Raw genomic sequence first — 22,042 nt, 5'->3', positions numbered from 1 at the left:
GAAGGTGATCTTGGACTATGCTTCTGGAAATGTCAGTGTTGCTCTCATCTCCCCCACTTGTGGCATTTCTGTCTTGCTTCAGTTCCTGCAGTCAGGAAGCTGTAAAGGTGCATTCGATCAGCTCACGAATCTGACCAACTGATAATAATTTTTTTTGTGGATTGGTTATTTGGATCAGTGTGCTGTGAATAGCCAGGGATGTGGGTCCACCTTTTTTGCTGGTAGCTGCTAACATTGGTTTATGCTTCTTGTGGAACTGTACCCTGAAGCTGTTAACCCTCCTCTGTAATATGCCGTTGGACCCAGCACAGAGCAGTATTCTGTTGCAGATGAGTACAGGACAAGGTGCAGTTTCTTCTTCTATAAGAGGTATCTCAGTGTAGTGTAATACCTGTGTACGTGTGAGTTGTGATGTTTTCTTACTCAGGGGTTTTCAGACTCAGTTGGGCTGAGTATCATCTGCAAGAGTAGCACCAGCTCTGGGGCAAGCTGGCATGGCCATAGGGGGGAACACACTTTTATTCCATCCTCCTCCATCTTTTGCTCTCATATTTGCTGTCTCTTGGGCCTAGCCGATTACCTCCTCCTTATTTCCTGGGACCTTCAACTTGTGTTTCCGTCTATGCTTTGCAGCCCCACAAAGCAGGCATTGTTAGAGGTTAATCACAAACCCTGAGCCTGTGCTCCCGTATGCCAACCTGTGATGCCTCTGCTCCTGAGCAGCAGAAGCTGCCTGTACACAGCACGGCGTGTTAGTGACCTCAGTCAAAGACATTAACTGGCTTGGCAGAGGTGCTGGCCCCAGCGTTCAGATGAGAATCAACAAGATGCTAGCAGGAGTTGCCATCATATACTAACTTGGAATTGTTTTTGAGGTTCTCTACTTTGGCAATTGCTCTTCAGAGACAGTCCGGATCTCTTATTACCTTCAGCCAAATGTGCTTTTTATTGATTTACAGGGATTAGATCTGTATGGTAAAGGAGGTGACTTCTAGTCCCATCTTCCCATTTCCGTATTTTATCTAACAGTTGCTTCAGTTGTGTAAAGTACGTGGGTTTGCTGCTCTGGATCATGGATATAAATAGATGCCAGTAGCATGAGGCCTTATCAGCTGTGAGCAGCTGTACTTGCCTTTTCATTTTAAATCTGGGCACCTAAAGTGCAGATGAACAACAAAAGTTGGTTTTCTGGAAGGTGCAAAACTTTTAAATTCTTTGAAATTTGTTGAAAGCTGCTGTGTCTGTGGTTAAAGTAAACTAGTATTAGCTTTTGGGGGAAGACTGTGGCCTATTTGTTGGAGCTCAGAGTTAAGTTTCAGGGTGATGTGTATTAAGGTCTGCAACGGTTTGGGTTTGAAATGCTGTGTATGTGTGGGCAGTCACGCTTAACCAAGTGTATTGCTTCCATACATTGGACAACCTAGAAAGTCAAGTCTGATTTCCTGAGAGTATAATCTTTTTACTCCAAGTGGCTCTTGGGAAATGCTTGAGGATGCTGGGAAGTGAAGAGGAATATACACGGGCAAAACTTCAGAGGACAGGATCTCTAAACACTGTATGAGGGATATTGCAAATAGCCTTTGTAAGCATGATGGGTTAATTTTTTACCTCTGAATTACTGTGTAGGCAGTGAAATTGGCCTTTCTTCTATTTAATTTTTACAGCTAATTTTTTTTTTTTTTCCTGTGAGTACATTATTCAGGTAACAGATTGTCCATACAGATATCCCAGACTCAGACCTGGAAGCAGGACATACATTTTTGCATGGCTCAGTCCCTGAGCTAATTCACCTACTGAGCCTTCGCCAATTTTGTTCAGAACCACTGCTGATGTCTCTGCTTTGTCCTCCTGGAACATGGGATGCTGACTTTGGAGGAGCTGGGGTCCACAATTTGCAGATGTGGGCTGAAGCTCTGACTCTGCAAGACTTAGAGCCATGGAGCCGATGATAGCAGCAGTCCTGGGGGGGATAACTGGTGAAAGAGTACCGTATGAAATGTACTGTGGTCCCTTCTGCTTTGAGAGATTTGTCAGATGGGGTTTCTTATAGGGCTGCCTCTGTACCCCAGCTAAGAGTCTTCCCAGAACCTGGAGCGCTGCAAAGCACAGTGCAAAGACACTGGGCCTTTGCCTCTGTGCAGCAGGGTTTGCACGGTTGGGATTTTCTCATTAACTGGAACTTGAGGCTTTCCCATTATCTCACTATTTCCATCCCCCACTATCCTGGATGATGGAAAGCTGACTTAGTTGATTAATGCTTGGTTGAAGGCTGTACCAAGTGGTGTTTGACCAAGCTAAGAATGAAGTGTTTAGTTCAGATGTTTTCTCCTGGGATGCTTGATGTTCAGAATGGGGAACATTTCCCCTTTACAATTTATGTTGTCGAATTGTGAAAACACGTCCAAAAGGAGAGGTTTGTATGAATCCACTACTTTCCGTAATGTAACCTCTTGGAGGAAGCGATGCTTTGTATGTCCAAAGAAGGGCAGCAAAACTGGTGAAGGGTCTGGAGCACAGGTCTTACGAGGAGCAGCTGAGGGAACTGGGATTGTTTAGCCTGGAGAAGAGGAGGTTGAGGGGAGACTTTGTCACTCTCTACAACTATCTGAAAGGAGGTTGTAGCGAGATGGGTGTTGGTCTCTTCTCCCAAGTAACAAGTGATAGGACAAGAGGAGATGGCCTCAAGTTGCGCCAGGGGAGGTTTAGATTGGATATTAGGAAAAATTTCTTCACCAAAGGGGTTGTCAAGCATTGGAACAGGCTGCTCAGGGAGGTGGTGGAGTCACCATCCCTGGAGGTATTTAAAAGATGTGTAGGTGTGGTGCTTAGGGACACAGTTTAGTGATGGACTTGGTAGTGCTAGGTTGGTGATTGGATTCAATGATCTTGAAGGTCTTTTCCAACCTAAATGATTCTGTGATTCTAGTATTTACATTTGCCCCTAAGGGGTAGAAAACTATTGTTCTGTCCTTGGGCTGTGGTAGTCTACAGAGAAGAAATCAACCCAGTTTGCTAGTTGAAAGATCTGTTGCCACCTTAGCTTGAAGTTTTTGTTTCCTGCAGCTGGTTTTGGAACTTTCATTATCCTGGGTCTTCAGTAATGGGTCGTGTTGTGCAGGACATCTTTGCTCACCTAGGAGAGTGCCTTGCTATGCACTGTTTTTCTCCTTTCAGCTGGAATCCCTAGTCCTTGGTTTAGCCTTTCTGCTTAACAAGTACAATGGTGTGTTACAAACTGAGCAATAGCACATGGCTGAGCCTCCTCTTTCCTTCAGGAGCTTGTGACCAGAGACTAGTCAAACTAACACTTGGTAATTCTTATTAACCCAGGAAGAAGGAGGAAAACAAAAAAATCTGTCTGAAAAAGATAAGACCAGTATGCCTATCTTAAAGATCGTCTTTAATCTTTTTATTTTATTTGCAACTTTGAGTAATTTCTAGTCAATTCAGTTATTCCTGTTCCTGGCTGAAGGAATCACTAAAATCAGCAGTACGTTAATTTCATGAGCTGAAAACTGCAGTAGTTCAGGTACTGAATTGAATCAGACACTCTGGCTGGGGAATATTTGCAGTTTGGAAAATACTACTGCCTTACACTGACAGGTACACATATTTATACAAAACTACTTCTCTCTCCCCAGGTTCACAGTGTTTTCACTCAGTCTGCATCTCGTACAACACAGCTCTTTCTGAGACTGCACATGCACTTCCTGAGGTAAGGAAGAATTGATAAAAAGGATAATTTTGGCCTGGGTAGCATGGTAGACAGACACTGGGAGAGAATGAATATTTTGTCGGTCTTTGGTTCAGTATGTTGATGAAACTCATAAGAAACTAATTTTTGGTGACTTGGGACATTAATCTACGTCTACATTATTATAGTTTAATACTTTATGCTTTCTTGATTGGGTTACTTATGAAATGCCATTAAGTACAAGTAATCAACTGAGGAGTGACTTCAGATTTTCAGACCTGTATACTCTTTGAGGTGATTTTTCCCTCCACCTTGGTGTTGGCACTGAGTTATAAGTGTTAAAATCTGCGCTGTGTATCTAGCCTATAGTGCTGTGTAATAGTACTACAGCAAAACAGATTAATATTTATGTGTATCTACAGATGAAAAGACTGAGATACAGAATGAAAATTAAGAGTTTACTTGTCTGGCTCTTGGACAAAATCTCCTGGGTAGGAAAGGATGTAATGTCCTCATGTATGATGTAGCTATTAGTATATTAGGTGTAAGGTTATTCTAGGTTATTCTTTTTAGCTTTTCTGTTTTGTCCAATATGCTCTTCAAAGATCAACTTTTTGTACCACAATTATTCAAGGAGTGAGGATATGAAGATGAAGCAGTAACCTTCTCCAGAGTGCACCAGTAGTTATTTTTGGCACTAGCTTGCTTTACTTTCAAAAGCAGAAATGTTCATTTTGCTTCAAGTGACTTTACCCTACAGAGCTCAGTGGGACGATTGTGCACAAGATAGGGAGCTTTTGCAAGTTCCATCCTATGGGTTGCTTTGATGTTAGGAGCTCAAGCCAGCTTATAGAGTGTCAGAACAATAGATGTAATTTCTCATCATCATCTTCTGGGAACAGTGGTAATAAGAGATTATGACTTCCTGTCTCACAAGTATTCCCTCAAACGTGCATCCCTGCTAGCTCCCTATCAGCTGCTGTGCTGGACTCTCTCTGGTGCCAGAAAGCACGTCTCTTCCAGCTCTTTTGGAAGTGCCCATTTCATGTTCCTGTGTGGCTCTCCAGTTAATAAAGTTCAAAAGAAAAGGAAACTTTAGAAAGGAAGAGTGGTCATGCTTCTGGGTTTGGTTTATGTGCAGCACTGTGTGTTTAATGTGTCTGCTTGTTTCTGGGCTGGGGCTAGTCACTGAAATGTGGTCCTGGTAACCCATGAGCGTTGCATCGCCTGGTACTGGTATGGGAGAGTTAAGTGTGATTCAGCTAATACAGTTTTAAGCAGGACAGAGGTATCCTTGTTAAATGTCAAAGTTTTATGTTAAGCCTGATGTCACTTTTCAGCAGAGATAGACTCTCTAATCTTCTTGTTAGCATGCTCCAGGGGAGTTACCAGGACAGTAACATCTGTGCTGGCTGTATAAGGCTGACTGCTGTTTCAGGAGCCAGTTGGTGCTTTTATCCAGTGTCTCTTAACAGCACAGAGAGTGCACAGGCCCTGCACCATCCTGCAGGAAGCTTTACAGGATGGCACTAACTGCTAGCATCGCAACATGTGGACCTTGGGGCTCCATCACTTCCCGTTGAGTTGGTGAATGCTTCTGAGATCCCGAGCGCTCCAGAAAAGTTAGGAAGCATGTTGGTTACAAGTGAGGGAAAGTCAGTAGACAGCCAAACCCTGAGCTTAGTAGGAGGGCATAGATGACTGAAGAGGTTGAATCATGGCTTTCGTGAATGAATATGGAATGGATTTTCTGCTTCTGAGAGTACCTTGGAGATCCTCCAGCCTCAACCTTCCCATAGAATTGCCGTGTTGAGAGGAAGGGGGTATGATTTCCCTTCACTATCTCCCTCTTTGTTTCTGTACTTCTTCCTCCCTTTTTGATTATAATTCTTCTTTAAAGAAATAACATTAAACACCCTTACAGATTTTCATCATTTTAACAGAATGAAAGGGAGGTGCATAGGAGCCTCATTCATCACCTTTTGTCACCAGACTTGATTTGACATCTGAGACTACAGAGAAACTTTGGCAAGTGCAGTGATTTCCCGTGTGGGGGTAATAAGAGAGAAAAAAGCTGTCAGTTGAAAACAGCAGGAGCTACATTAGCAAATATAAATTAAACAGATGGCTAAGATACGGCAGCTGTCGCATAGAAGCTCCAGGAAGATCTTTAGCTTGGAGCTGCAGGAGGCTATTTGAAAAGGAAAGATGAAAACAACAACAAAGCAAACTTTAGCACTAGGAAAGAGACAATAGAGCCCTTCAGATGATTGTGTGAAACTTACCAAGCACCGATTTTTTTTTTTTCACCTTTTCAAATCTTAGGAGTCTAAAATAAATTTAGGATCCGCTATTATAAGATCACATTACAGATTTTCATATTGTGGGTTTGTCTGCTGGTTCAGAGGTACTTTGCTGTACTTCCGCGTGAGACGCTGGCTCTGGCACGTGATCTGGAAGGTGCAGAGAAGTGTAACACACATCACAATTTTGATCTTCAGCTGTTTGTTTAACAGCTGTTTCCAGAAAAGCTTCTTATAATTGTTTATAAATAAAATGTTTGTGGAAAAGCAGTGTTAAAAGTGTTCACATTTTGGTGGAGGAAGCACCTGCATTTAGTGTCTTGCATGTTCAGTGTTAAAGTGACATTTTTCAGACTCATTTTCAGCTGAAAAGTAACTGTTCTTTTCCTTTGTGAAAGAAGTGATAAAACAGCATCCAAGTATGTTCGTTATGTTAGAATACAGACATATGTTAAAATGAGGCCACATTGGAATTTCAGTGCTGTTCTTGGAGGCCAAAAGGCAATTAATGTTGTAAACATTGTGTCTGGAATGTATTTTCCTCAGCTAGGACTGATGGTTTGCCATAGGTACCTTAACCATAGATAACCATGACCAGACTGTTATGCTGCCTTTATAGTTAGGTGATGAAGATGTGAATTATGAAATAGGTGCAGCTGCGCTTGAAGCCTGTGTTTTTCATTCAAAGAAACAGTGTGCACAAATGGATTAAGAGAGAGGCTGATTGATTCCCCTGAGTTCTACTTCTTCTGTTTGCTTGTTTTTACTGAAAAAAAATCATGTATTTATGGTTAACTTTTAAAATTATACTTAATATGCAAGAAATTCTGAATTTTTGTTGTACGACAGCTCTTTGTGCAAAATTAGTATATCTTGAATTGTGCGTATTTTTTTCTGCATTATGTTGTTCCTTTACAATAAATATCTTTAGGTGAAGTTAGATCTAATTCTAAACTTCATCTGTACAGATGATTTGAGAGGTACAAAACTTTCATGTCAAAAAATTAAATCTTTTGTTCCTCTGTATTTATCCTTCCTCCCATCATCCCCATAAAGTTGGAGTACATAAGCCCTAGCATGCTCTGAAAGTTGGTGAACCTCCATTCTGGTAGAACTAGGAAGGTCATCATTGAGGCATAAATTCTCTTTACTGGCTAAATCTTTAACCTGTCCTAGACTTTTTCCTGACCTTAATTGTTCAGGACACAAATCATGAAGGGCATCAAAGGTCAAAAGCAACATCTTGAGCTTATTTGTGTGAGCTTGCTGAAAACATGTAGCCTCAGTCTTCCCATACCTTCCAGGATGCTTCAGTTGTCTGAGCAGAGGTGAGCTTCTCATCATTTAACTGCATTTCATTTATAGTTGCAACATCCTGCTTCAGTGTAGAACAGAACAGCTGATCATGCCAAGTAGCTGTTGTTTCTGCCTTTTAAATTTCATTTCTGCCCCTGCAGAAACTTTGACCTTAAAGTGTACTTGTACTTGAGAGTGATAAATGTGGGATATCTTTGTCAGTGATGGAAGGATGTTTCAGAGTAGGTGACCTTGCACTGGGAAGCCTGGCCTCAGCCTCCGCATATTTGCTCCTAGATTTTTGTTCCAAATACTTTAGCTGAACTTCACTGTCAGCATGTGCTCAGCAAGGATGCAGTTTTGTGTAGGCAGGACGCAGGGCGTACGGAAAGATTATGCACTGAATCCTTCAAATTCCCTATGAGGTTTCTTCCTGAAAAGAAATGAGGGGTTCGGTCAGCTTGATCAGAGGCTAAGGAGAGAGGACAGTTAAGAAGAGACGAGAAGGAGCTAAAACAGAGAAGAGTGGCATGGGAAGAAACAGAGCGGCTGAACTACGACGTGGCCATATTCTGTCCTTGATCTTCATACAGACCTTTTAATGACACCAACGGGCTGTGCAATGGAGGATGAAGGGGTACATGGTTGCTATGCTATAGTGCTGTCCGGCCTATGGCACAGAGCTAGTGAGGAAAATGTCTTTATAGTTTTTGAAAGAAGGTTGTGATGTAACTTTTCATGTCATATGAAGTCTTAATACCTAACTCTTTTTGATTAGCAACAGCTGCTTATGTGCAAAGTGTATGCTGGTAGAAAAAGGAAACGTGGTTCAGCTTTTTTTAATGCTCTCATGACAAGGAAGTGCTTCTTAACTGAAAGCAGGAAATACCAGGCTTTTGGTAGTCTATAGCTTAGCCAATCTGCAAAAAGATTTCATGTATTTTGGCTCTCATTTGAACCTTGTTCTTTTCAAGCCTAGTCTGGAACTGTCGAGTCTAGTTTTTAGGTCATTGCTGTTCTTCGTACTATATAGACAGGTACATCAGTGACTGAGAGAACATGTAGCAATTGTAAATTATTGCTTATTATTATGCTTGTCATTTCAGAGGTCACATAAATAATTCTTAGGTGTAACAAAACTGCATCAGGTAGTTCTGGTATGTGGGCTGTGTATTCTACAGTGCTATGTTGGTAAATAATAGGTTACTGATTAGTTTATGGTAGCTAGTCTTTTTCTAATTTGTCTCAATAGCAGAGAAGATCGAGTTTCATGTTTAATTTTACTTTAAAGTAGATTTAGCTTTACTTTTCAGTGGAAAGCAACTGAATACACCTGCTTAAAATTTGATAATGAAGCCATATTTCATATGGAAAACAAAAGTAGCTTGCTTCCCTTAACTATGGCAATTTCTGTCTTTGAATTTTGAGTTCCATTCAAAACTCAAGCATATCTGATCCAAATCAGTTTGTGGGAAAATGTTTAGCCAGTTTGTAATTCACCACACATTTAAACATGACTCTGCTGAAGTCTTGCGCTGTAGTGCATTGCTTTGGTGCTGTGGATGTTAGAAAATTGTGTACTACTGCAGATGGATATCGAGGGACACACCTCTAAAATAAATACAGCTATCTACTAGAGAAAAGCCTTCCAGAGATGTGAAACAGATAAGTTTCCTTTCCCTGTGTAGGCAAGCCTTTAGGTGGTAAGATTTGTGAGAGACTTCTAGCAAGATGTGGAAATTTTGAAAGGCAAAATGTAAATGCACTACTGCTGATAGCTGCAGGCTGCCACCCTAAGCAGCTCAGAATAAGGCTGAACACAACTGGAAAAAATGGCAAGTAGTCATTTGGGAACCTGGCGTCATGACACCTTTCCACCTTTGTTAGGAGACAAACAACAGTTGGATTGGATATTCGATGTTGTTTTAAACTTGAGTGAGAAAACTGGAGTCTTGCATAGAAAATAATGAGTAGCACCATTAAAAATGACCATCACATGAACTAGTTTCCTGTAGCACGGTCTGTGTTCGTTGCAGTTGTGTAAGTAGTTTCTAGGCATTCATTCTAGTGCTGTTAATATTCTGTTCTATTTGACAGAATATATCTGACCAAGGCTTTATCTGAATTGTCTTTATTCCTTTGGCTTCTTGCTTCTTAAAGGAAAAAAAAAATAACCCAACAATTATTTTGTATGGAATAGTAAAGTCAAATGCATTTGCTGCTGAAGGGATCTCTTTACAGAGGGCTCTGTTGCTTCTAGCTCATGGACATGAATAAGTCAATGCACAGGCTTGGTATTGTGGAAGCAGTAAATATACGTTCTTCATTTGCAATCTCCAGAATACCTTGGTCAGAGCTACCCTTCAAGGTTTTGCCAATATAACTGTGTTTTCTTGAAATTCTGCAGAAATCACCCTTAGTTGACATAACATATTCTATGCTAGATTCAGTTCAGTACTACCAAAAATGTGCCTCTGCACATAGCTTGTTTTTTGGGGGAACTCGTATTAGCTGTTCTGGCAAAATAACTTTTTTGCCTGTGTAAACCACATCTCAACTAGGCAGATTTGCTAGTATAGCTATTTTAGCAAAGCCTTTCTACTGTAGAAAAGACCTTATTGATAATACTGCGAGGTTCCCACAGTAGATGAAAGGCACAATACAAAGGGCTTTACAAACATGAATTAAGCTTAACAACACCCTTGTAAAATAAATCATTCTTCCAGCTTGCCAATGTCCAGTTTCTTTTAATATGAGATGTTTTGCAGAGATGAGAAGGAAGGGTATAAAATTCAGAGTTGGTGGAATTAATGTCTGGTAGCATTGATAAACTAAACAAATTTCTAACCTGTTGGAGTCGTCTCCCATCTCTGTCTGATGTTTAAAATGTCCTAGCAAAATCACTGTTTAGAGTATCAGATAGCTAGTGGTTGCTGGTTTCACCTGATCTTTGATAGGAGGAGGAGTTCTAATGCTGACCCTTGGCAACTCCTTTCTTTCTGAAAACCTGGAGGTGGCTTTTGTGTATGTGGTGTTCTCATTAATACTGTTTTTAACTACAGTATTCTCTCTTACTGATTTGTCTTAGACTCTTACAGTCTCCTACTGTTCATGTGGTTCAGGGTATGAACAGGTTACACTGTTGAGGAATCTCAAAGGGAATGTTGAGGAATCTCAAAGGAATCTCAAAGGAACAAAACTGTAGATTTATGCACAGGAATGATTTTAAAGTCAGGTCACTCAAAAATTAGAGTAGTCTGATACTCAGTTTGCCCACATGGTCTTATTTCAGACATTTCTGTGTGTTAATTATCATGTAGTCTTTAATTACGTTATCACATTCTATTTATTCCCTTTAATCTCTTAGGGAACAAGGAACAGAAGAACTCTACTAGGATGTGGGTTAATTTTCTTCTTTACCATTCACCAACATTGCTTTTGAATTCAGCCTGTAAACTTTTGGGCCAGGCCCAGGCATTTCTGCAGTCCTCTGTTAAACACTGTGTCCTGGATTCTGTATTAATACATGTATCAAGAATTTAAGCAAGCTGTGAAGTTTATCCTCTTCCCTGTTCAGGGCCTTCATGTGATGGTAATAGTTTTCACAAACAAGATACATTTCCTCACCGAGTGTAGTGAGGGACTCAGTTTTGGAAAGCTGTCCCAGGTCTGATATCTGGGTGATGGTAGAGACATCTGGGCTGACTGTTTTCCCTGTCCTAACCATTCCTGCATGCTAGGACAAGAGCCCGTAACTGTTCAGTGGTGTGCTTGATCCTCAAAGAGGTACTTGGTCTAATAGGAGTATTTTTGTGCTCTATTTCCACAGCAACAACACACTTTTTTTTTTTCCCCTTTCAAGGTGGCTGTTACTTTGAGAATTAAACCTGTGGAAAAGCTTGACCTTCTTGTCCCCTATTGAGATTCCAGCTTGCACAGGTCAAGAGTGAAAGGAGTAGGATGGGGAGAGCGTGACTCTTGGCAGAGCTGCTGTGTTTATGAAGTGACCGTGGAAGGAATGAGTCCTACTTAATAGTGGGGTTTAAGCGTTAATAAAATGATTGTGTTGAAAGTCATGGCTCTTTCTGAGCTCTGCAAATGAAAGGCCTTGGGACTAGGACATCAGCAATGATCATTTTAGCCCTTTGCATGTGCTCTTGTAATCATGGAGGAGCCATGTCCACTTCATGCATGTGTTCATGCACAGTACAAGACCAGGTGTACATTCTTCTGTCCACCTGCTCATAAGACACTTCTTGTGTGCACATCACATCAAGGTACCGATTCTTCTGTCACAGCGTTTGTCCTAGTATTGTGCGGAGGGGACATGTTATGTTTAATTGCTCCACTGAAATAGGAAGTAAGTGTTAAGCCACCTCTTTGGCATGGTACCTCCTGCAGGTAGCAAGACACTTCCCTTCAAACTGAGTTATACATGCCAGTCTCAATATCTGCTGCTCCGTGAAGGACTAAGAAGCTTTCAGTTTTTTAAATAGTTCCATAAATCAGCCCCTTCTTGTTATCATTTAAAGGTACATGAGAACAGAATTGTATGGTTTGATACTGGTATCTTACTGGTGTTGGCTTTTTTAATTAAGAAATTAAGTGATTTCTTAATTAAGAAAGCAGTCTCTTCCTATATGTGTGCCTAACCCAAGCCTAAATACAATTGCTTTATTTTTTCAACTGTTTTATTTTACATCTTCACCAGTATCCTGCTTCTGGGAAGTAAACTGTCATATTTTCCTACAGAGCATATAATTTGTGGTACTGAGATGTTCCCTGTGATTTTTTTTGTTGTTGTCTTTACTCTTCCCTTTCTTAGGAATTACATGTTCTAGGGAGTGTTGTAGTAAGTGCTAAGTGCTGTTCTGCTCTTGACACATTCACTAACTGAGTGTATTATGGAATAACTTAAAATTCAGGCAAGTCAATTATATTATTAATTATATTATTAATACTGGATTCCAGAATCCCCCTTCCTTTAAGAGTGAATATCTAAAGCAGTGTCTGTCACTATCTTGTGCTTTTGCAGTAGAGGCTTCTGCTTGACATCTGAGTGTGGTGGCTCTTCACCATCAGTATTTTAGTTCCTAGTAGTTTTGATTCAGGATGCTAGGAGTTTTATATTTTTCTCTGACAAATAGTAAGTGGATGTATTGACTGGCAAAATCAATGACTAATGGATGAAACTACATAATGCGGACTTATGGAAAGGCACATTGTTTGTAGCCATCTTTACAGTGCTAAGGCCAGATACTCACTGATGCTTATCCATATAAAATGTAAAAAGCTGTCCAGGATTAAATATCCAAGTCAGAAATGCCATATATGTACAAAAGCAGAAATTAATTAAAATACCTTTTATTACTTTCTAAGTATAAGAAAATCTGGAGGTACTTCTCTTGTTAAAGGTCTTGTATTTAGTTCAAAGATGAAGAGCATTCCAGTACTAAACCTTTTTAAAAGTTAAAATTAAGTTTATGATTTTGAGTCTTACATTGCTTGACTTCAGCTCTTTCTAGTTGTATCTAGCTCTTTTTTGACTGCACATTGAAGAAACTATACATTTTTGTTTACTCAAGACAAACTATACATTTTTGTTTACTCAAGACTTTGTTTATTGAAAGACGAGAGTGTAAAATTCCCTGTCTGTTTAACATTCAGTAATTTACCATTAAGCTACTTGACACAAGTTAAAATTTGTTAATACTGTCTTGATTATCAACATTGTCACTCACGGTGATGTGGCCCTAGCAGATGTCTCACTAGAGGAGCCATCCACTATAGCATCTCCAAACAGCAGGACTGTTTGCACTTAACATAGCATCTTTCATTTCAAAGCATTTTGCCCAGTCATGTAGGATATTGGAAAACATAGTAGGTAATATAATGACCAAAGCAAATTTATACATTTTAAAGAGCTACAGGACATTTTATAACTGCATCAGATGTCTTGTATTACAATTTTAGTGTTTAGGACAAAATAGTTGTCTAGTGGTTTCTAACACAGAACCCAGTTTGTATAGCTTGCAGAAGGAGGTTTGAGTTAACCCTCTGAAGGCTGGAACAGATGGCTCTATAGATATTTAATATTTCAGGCCGCGGGTTCAGACTACTTTTACCAACCAGTCTTAGAACCTTTAGTGCTCTTCTACACTCTCCTCTTTCATTTTCTTTTAGAATTGTTTTATCACCACAAAAAATACTTGTGATTTCTACTCTTTCCCTTCAATTATTCTTTGGTTTCTAATTGCAGCATTGCTTAAAACTCCTGGTGTGTGGTCTTTGCCAAACTAACTGAAAACTGAAGTGTGGAGGACAGTTTTTTTTTCTGTATGTAGTGTTAGGTTCGTAGCTGGGGGTTAAGACATTCCTCCCTAAGTCCTCACAATTTGTTTTTGTGTATTTTGATACTTCAGTTCATGTATGCAGGGAAAACTGATACAAATCATAATTGTGCATATGCAAGTCTAAGAACTTTCTGAGTTCAAATTTTTTGCCTGTAATGTGCTTTTCCAGCTCCCATTTTGCAGCCTTTCCAGCATTTGGAAATTGTATTATAGTCGCAATGTAGCGCAAAGCAGATATCTGACACATGGCACCAAACAAGTCCATGCCTAATTTTTTTCTGTTTAAGAATTGGACTAATTATGTTTTGCATTTACTTAATGGTTACATTTATTGATGTATCTTACAGATAGCATAACTGAGAGCAGACACTGAAGGCAATTTGCCCAACATCCCAGTATTTCCTGTAATTCTGGTTGTGTTTTCCTGATTTGATTTGGAATTATTCAATTAAGAACTATATGTAATTTCGTAGATGTGTGACGTATCAAGTTTGTGGCTCATCAGATAATGTTGAGACTCACAGTTTCCCTCTGCATGCACCTAGCTGAGTTTTCTTGTAACCACAACTCATTTTATTGCAAATTTTTCCCAAGCTCGCTATGACATGGGCCATCTAGTAAGGCTGATGTCCGTGTTATGTTACAAGGTGAATAGTTCAGTTGGATTTCAGCCATCCTTGAAACAAAAAGTACTTTTTCCAAATATTAAAACTATTTATTGCATTTATTACATCTTTATGTAACTCAAAGGCAGTTGGAGCGATTTTCCTTAAACCAAGGATGTAATATTTCGGTGCTGAAGGCAAAAGTTAAAGAAGCTGAGGAGCACTTGACATCAGGCTGAGAGGTGGAGGAGCTAGTTGGTGTAGCCAGGAGGCTGCGGGGGCCACTCCCCTCCTGGTCCCTCTTTGGCTCCTAAGCCCCTGTAGTCCCCGTGCTGCATTGCTGGTGGGGAGGTGCTAGATGTGAGAGCTTTGAGTTTGATTTAGCACTGGTAATGTAACATTTAAAGGAAATAAAGGATAGGGCAAGTGAGAACTGGTGAGAGATCTAGTGAAGGCTTTCTGAGGTATTAATGGTCCTCGAAGTGGAGTCCTCTTACATTATTCATGCACTTTGAGCTTTTAGCCAAGCTGAGCACTCTGCACTCAAGTGTGATAGTAGAAGGTAAAAGGAAATTAACCCTGTAGTGATATATTGAAAGTTTCTTGCCAAAGCAATAATTTTGGCAGTGTGTTGAGGTGATAGAAGCGTATCTGAGAGAGGAGAAAACCGATTTCAACTCTGAACTGGTCTAAGAAAGTGCTCAAAAGTACTCTGCAGTGAAGCTATACAAAGGCTGCTTGAACCTATATGTAAGTCCTGGGGTCCCTTTCTGCCTTATCCTTCCTTGTCAGAGTATACCTTCCAAGTTTCAAAAGAAGATATGTCTTACAGTTGCAAGACGAGCTAGTACTCAAAGCTTTCCAGTGATGCTATGGAAGGCTTTGCTGTAGGAGGCTTTGGCGTGTTAAGACTGACTGTAGTAGCCAAGACTTCTCAATGGTTTGTAGATCAGGTACTAGAAATCCATACCTGAATTCCAGCTTGAGTCTCTAGATGTTATTGAGTTTGTGATTGTTTCTTTGAACATGTTTACCTTTCCTTGGGTAAACGCCTTATATTTAGGATTCTTCTTTTCTTCCTCTCCCTCTTGCCATTTTTAACTTATCCCGTCATTACGTACAGTAGGACTGCGTGCTCAAGGGGGCCTTTAGGAAGGGTTGAAAAACAGGAGGCTTGTAATGCAGTGGATCTATATTGGTAATTAATCTGGGATATTTATGCTGAAGTGGTCTCTTATATCCAGCTTTGACTCCCTGTCTGTCCCCCAGCTCCTCTGAGGTTTCACAGCAAGTATCCAGAATGTAAAACAGATCATTGCAAACTACTGGAGAATGACCTCACTCGGAGGCTAAGAGTTAATTTGAGAAGGGAGTGAAGAAAGTGGTTGTAAATAGAAGTCCTTTGCTGGTGTATAAGCTTAAGGATGTCTAAACTTCGATTTACCGTATGTACCTTTTGTAGATGGGACTAAAATATATTACTTTGGAGGCAGGGAGGATAACTCGTGGTGGAAAAATGCAATACCTGTGCCAAGTACTGGTTAACTTGTGAGCAGAGAACACAATTTCCCAATGTGCTTACAGACTCTTTATGTCTAGATTCCTCCTTTTTCTTTCCCAGATACAGAAAATCATAATATTTTAAAAATAAAATTATCACTTAGAAGCACAAAATCGGTGGCTTTTACCTAAAAGACAATTCTGAAAATTTTATCCTAGAACATGCATGTCTTCTAGGTTGGAGGGAGTTGTTTGGTTTTTGTTGGAGCCAAGAATTTGATGCATTTACCACTTGACATAAGCCTTAAGAATAGTTTGATTAAAAGACTGTGCCTTGGAGTCCAGCAGTCTGGAATAAAGAGTCTCAGTGAACAGTGTATCTCTCCATGCTCTGATTTTCAGAAGACACTAAAAGTGTTTGGGCCACAGCAATAAGGACCATGAGGAAAATTATACATAAAACACAGTGATTAGTACTAGTCTGAGTATTGTAACTGCACTCCGGACTCTTAAGAAAAGGAAAAGAGTTTTGGGAAAAAAAAAAAAAAATATTGTGAAGATTTTTTCCCCTGGGATTGCACTCCTGATTGTGCAGCCTCATAGCTGCATCTTAAATGAGCTGTTGCAGTTTTACCCTTTGGACATTTTTCAGGCTACTAAACATTTCTTTTGCTGGCAGATATCAGCAATATATACTACTGAATGCTCTTCAGATCCAAATGTTACTAATAGCAGCCTTTGAGTGATGACTGAGAAACTGTGCTGAAAGTTTTGCCTTACCTTTAAAGTATGCTAAGCATTTGATGGTTAAACCGTTAAACTTTTTGACATTGGTTCAACTACAATGTTTCCTTATAAGCATTGCTGATGGCAGATAGTTTTCTTCATGTTATGTTTTGCTTCAGTGTCAATCAAGATCTATGATCGGTTACAAATGCAATGAAAAAGATGCTGGGAGTTCCAGAAGGTCTCTGTGGAAGGGCTTTAGCAGTCCAGGCTTTTCCACCACTTGCCTGCCATCTTACGAGACCCAGCCTTTTACAATAGTTCTGTTCTTGGTTATTGTTGTGAACGATTGCAAAAATTCTGTATTGTTTTTTTTCCTTCTGAAGGTAATACTTTCAGATTCCTTGTATGCTGCTTATTTAAAGAAGTCTCTGTAGTGTTGCAGCCTCTAAAACAGCCTGAGCAGGTGCAGTCAGGCATGAACCCCGCTGTGTCCCACAGCTCAGTCAGTGGTAGCGAGGTTCTCCGTTCACCACTGCTGGCTGTGCTGCAGGAGAGCCACGCTTGGATTTCAGTCCAGCCTTCGGTTCCCTTTGTCCACAGTCGCCAAAGTGCCTGCAGAGCCACCGGGGTAAGGGTGCAATTGAAACAAGGAAGCTGTGTGCTTAGCCTCCATTGCAGTTAGTAGAAAGGGGAAGAGATGGGGAAATAAAAAGCAATAGTCCGGGGATGAGAGAGCAGGGAGACACCACTCCTCTCTGTCAGAAGTGTGGCAGGAAAGTCCTGCTCTGAAGACAGGCAAGCTCAGCCTGGGAAATAAGGGGGAGGAAACGCAGAGACTGGGTTTCGCATAAGGCATGCTGGCTCCATTTGAGTGTTCAGCGTGCCTGCTATGCTTAATTATGTTGGTATTTAAATAGCTTTAAGCAGCCTTTGAAGTTAGAGCCTTGTTGAGTAAAAGTAGAGGTTGGTGTGTTGTAACTGTTGGCTGAAAATTGATAACAACTTTGTGCTTTTACATTTTTTAAGCTGTTTGACAAAAAAAAACATTTAGGAGTATGATTTTTCATCGAAAATTTAATAATTATGGAAGTTTTTTGTGGCAAAACCTGACAAATCACAGAAAGCTGTTATTTTTCTGCATCCATAGTACTTTTCTTCATGGCCTAATTGAACATGTGAAATGCAGCTCTTGGGCTGAGATTTTTCCCTCCAACATGCAGAGGAGCCTGTGTTTATGGTTTTAAATTTTGAACTGTGCTTGTCAAGTGTTTCAAAGCAAGGAAATCCCAGGCAAGAGGGAAATTGGTATCTTTCATTTGAACTGGCGTACAGGCGTAATGGCTGTGCCTGGGAAACTGGTACAGAGCAGCACTTCACCCTGCGAGCCCTGCGGGCACTGGCAGCAGTGAAACAGAGGAGATTTTAACAAAGAGTATCAGTGTAGACAAGCCCAGTGCTGCTTATGTGGAAGGAATTGGTCCAGAAGATTTTTATCTTCTGTTTAGGTTTGCTGTTCCTTGTTCATGTCATACCTCCTCACTATTCCCCTTTCTTCTAATTTCCAGGGCTGCCTTCTCTCTCAGGTGAGGTTCCCCTTCCGTCTTTGAAGAGGGTGTGAGAGACAGCAGCAGAGCACTGAAGAAGAGCGTGCAGTTGTGTTGCCTGTATTGTCAAGCATGTTTTAGAACTCTTGGGATCGTGATTGCTGGAGGCACAATGCTGCTTCAGACCTTTTAAGATATGGTTGAGTGGAGATTGCACTGGTGTAAAGAGGCCAGTATCGGGGTGAAAGAGCAATTACAGGAGAGCACTCCAGTGCACTGAAGTGGGGAAAAAGTATTTTTCCCCCCTCCACTATTTGACAGGAATATGTTTACATAATTAGTAGGAAAACTGCTCTCAAATATCTGTCATTTTCTGTATATTCCCATAGGGAAAACCACTTTCAGAGATCTGTAATTTTGTATATGTTCCCGTGGGGACAGTAGAATGTGTGACTATAAACCACCCTTGATACCACATCTTTGGCACATCATCTATCTGTTCCTTCAGATGTGCATAGCCCTTGCTTGCACTCAGAGGTTGCAGAAACTAGCTAAGCATCAGTGCTCAGGGCACTGATGCCCTGAGAAGCTTCATTCAAGACCCTTGCCTGCACACTGCTTCCCCAGGGGTCCAGCTCAAGCTCAGGCCTAGGCCTTCAGTCCTGGCCTGCGTGGCTTTGTAGGTGTGCTTGTCTCCAGCGCTGTTTCCTAGATGGACTGTGAACCTATATTGTAGACAGTTTGTCTTCTGTCTTGTCCTGTTCCTGGCTCCATCTCTTTTTGCTCCTAACTAGACCCCTTGGGTCTGTTTCATCACTCTCCTTGCTCGGGACTGTCAATGGACCTTGTCACCACCACTCAGCTCTGCCTGCAATGTTCAAATATGGTGGGACTGCGCCCAGTAAGTGCCTTGGGGTCTCCCATTCTTCATCTCTTGGAGCAGCCATCCCCTGATGCACCTCGAGACCGGAAAATGTTGTACCAACTGAGTAATTTCTGGTGAGATAGTAGCCAGAAGAGGTGGAACAAACTGCCTGCAAGACTGTTGTCTCATTTTGAAGCTGAAAGAGTTGTAAAGGTGAAAACATGTGAGCACAGGGTTAGGGTGTTTCTTTTCTTGCTGGTGGTATTTTAGGGATTTGTTGGTTTTGTTTTGTTTTTTTTTTCCTTAAAGCTGTTCCTGCCTGACATCAGCCACCCGCAGTACTGGTAAACAACACATGGCACATAGCAAAAATTATCTTTTCTGTCTCCCCATGCTTTCTGCAGAACCAAAAATGGGAGGTAGTGGTGATGCTGTTGGCGATGGTTGCTACCTCTGTCGCTGATATGGGTTCTTGGACTGAAAGGGATCCTAAAGTGAAGGGATCTGCGTATATAGCAATAAGCATAAGAACTTGAAAAAAAAATAAGTAATATATCTTCCCTTCTGTAGCAGTATATAGCTTCTTTTATCTCAGGTCAGTGATTACAGCTTCCACTCTGTACTTCGTAAACTGTCTAAGTATCATCCTTCCCATTCTACCCCTTATATTTAGGAAAATCTCTAGAAATATTCAAAATACCTGCAAAAACTCCTTGATTTTAAAAAAAAGTTATTATCAACTATTGTTGATTACTGTTGTCTTATCTTCTGTGGCAGATTTGCCTATACATCTTTCTGTTGTCTCTTTTCTTAAGTTTAGACTGTGATAAGCTCCTCTTTGTCCTGTGTTTGTGTGTTTGCACACTTCGTAAGACTTATTATCACTGTAGCTACAGTGATATAATTTACAACATGTTTTTCCTGCAGAAGAAACTGCTACTAGTGTGTCTTCTCCATTGCCCATAGTGGATCAGAGCATGTGTCCATCAAGGTTCAAAATCCTTCCCTTATCAACAGTAGCTGTCGTTGTTTCAGAAAAAAAAAATCTGTAGAAGATTATTATATTACACTTCTCCTAGATGTTTATTATATTATGTCTTCAAGTGTTATTGCTGTATTAAGCACTACTGGATAATTGTGTCTGACACGAAATTATACAATATAAAATTACTCAAATTTTTACCCCTGAGTTTCACTGTGCATTCCCTTGTTCTTTTATTAAGGTAAACCAAATTAATAGTTCTTAATCTGTCTGGTCTCTCCTCTTGACTGTTTTGGATTTTTTCATGTGCCCCTTAAACCTGCTGTTGGATTTAAAAAAAAAAAAAAAAAAAGAAGAAGAAGAAAAAGAGAAGAAAACCAAGAGATTTCAGATGTTTTCCTTGATGTTACTTTTTTTTCGATTGGCAATTTCAATCCATTACTTCAATGTTTTTCTGTTGTTTTAGGATGAAGTGATGAGAACTGAACAGTGTTTCACAGTGGAAAGCAAACGTTAGTTCTTGTACTGCTCACTTTTTAGTTCCATATACATCTTAATATAACTTAATTTACATTTTTATTGCATTTTTTACTGTCACTACTTACTGAGCACACAGTGTGTCCTCATGAAGGTGTCTAGTTTTTCCTCTTTTTTTGAGTTAGTAATTTGTTTATGACTCTGTTTAAAAAAAAGTATGAGTGGTTATAATTTTCACTGTTTAGTACTTTGCTGTTACTAACCTTAAATAGAATGTATCATCGTATTTCTTCTTAATTCAGTTCTTCTGAGTGGAATACATGTGTATGAAATTATTGTTTGGATTACAGTTTGTTTGTATTGCCAAAGTGCATAGAGTCCTCATCACAGATCAGGTGTCAGCTATTTTGGATGCTCTGTGAATGCAGCACAAAACCCAAGTCCTTCATTTCAACTCATTTGCAAGCTACAGAAGTCAGGTTTATAAATAAAAAACTCACTGCGCCACCATTTCTGCTTCTTTAGAGTACAACATTTGCTACTTCAGATCTTTAAAATCTTTTCCTACTGTTACATTTGATTAGTTCAAATAGATATATTTGCTGTTTGCCAGTGTTACAATTTTATCAGATTTTATTGACAACTCGCTTTATGTTAGTGTTACGTGCCATTTTTCCTCCATTTATGTTCTGCGGTTTGTACCGTGATTTGTATAATATGAAAGTTGTTTCCTCACTAATTGGATTATGTTTTTCTCTTAATAGAGAATGTTTTTATTAGACTCTATATAATCCTCTGCATATGACAAATCTTTTCCTACCTCATTAATGTGATGTACTCTGGTTTATAGACGGCTGTGATCACAGCCTAGTGGCTTCTGTCATTGTACTGCATTTCCATTTTGCTTGTTATGTTGTTCTCTCCTTACATGGCAGAGTAATTTTCTCTTTTTTATACCATTCTTCATCCTACATCAGTCTCTTTAGCCCCAGATGTTACCAGTCTAAAAATGGGACAGAAATTAACCCTGAACTTAGAAGACCCCAAACACTCTCTTTTACCGGCTACTGTGTATGAATGCATCTCGATGCCTCTCACAGAGAGAACATTTTGAAAGGAGACAGGGCTGTATCACAGCGCTGTCGTTTCCACATCCCTCTTCTGTGAGGGATACCTGGAGTAATGATGGGCTGCGCAGATAAACCGGTTATCCAGATTCTCCATCTGGGCTTCCCCGCACCCTTTTCCTTTACCCCCCGCCTTGTGGGCACTATTCAGTGCTGTTCTGTCCATAGCCACCCTACACCAGTTATGTACTGGGGACTTGCCATCCACTTGACAGCAGTTGCACAATCATTTCTGTACCACAACTTTAAAATCTATCCCTGTCCTCAGAGCTCCAGATGGGCCCCGCTTTGTCACATTGCCTTGGTTATAGAGCTGCCCTGTGCTACGAAGGGTCCTTACTGGTGAGTCAGGGAAAGGAGGGTCTGCTGGCAGAGGATGGTCGAGAGAAAAATCCTGGGCAGAGTCCTTTCCTAGTAAACTGTGACCTGGTGTCTTCAGTTGTCAAAAATAATGTGCTATGTGACGGGGAATTTCCACAGCAAGGAGATGTATGTCCTGTGTTTACAGCAGCTAGGTGCAGTTTCTATTTTGACGGCACTGGGTGCCCCTAGGTCTTGTTTGTCAGC

At 40.4% G+C, this 22,042-nt stretch overlaps 1 protein-coding gene across 4 annotated transcripts in view; it reads left to right on the top strand.

The window, feature by feature from the left end:
• NDST2 (N-deacetylase and N-sulfotransferase 2) overlaps nt 1-22,042 on the top strand; it is a 133,433-nt gene that overhangs the window by 47,123 nt on the left and 64,268 nt on the right. For 3 of the 4 annotated variants that reach the window (XM_086752249.1, XM_086752250.1, XM_086752251.1), the window contains exon 2: nt 3,642-3,715. The exons of the other annotated variant lie outside the window; for it this stretch is intronic. The gene's annotated coding sequence lies outside the window, so the exon portion shown is untranslated. The remainder of the gene's footprint in view (nt 1-3,641; nt 3,716-22,042) is intronic. 4 annotated transcript variants of the gene reach the window in all.

This window comes from Chlamydotis macqueenii, chromosome 7 (genome assembly GCF_036417535.1).
Source record: "Chlamydotis macqueenii isolate bChlMac1 chromosome 7, bChlMac1.mat, whole genome shotgun sequence".
Lineage (NCBI taxonomy): Eukaryota > Metazoa > Chordata > Aves > Otidiformes > Otididae > Chlamydotis > Chlamydotis macqueenii.
The sequence above is the reverse complement of the archived record's forward strand: the minus strand, read 5'-3'. Positions and strand labels throughout refer to the sequence as shown.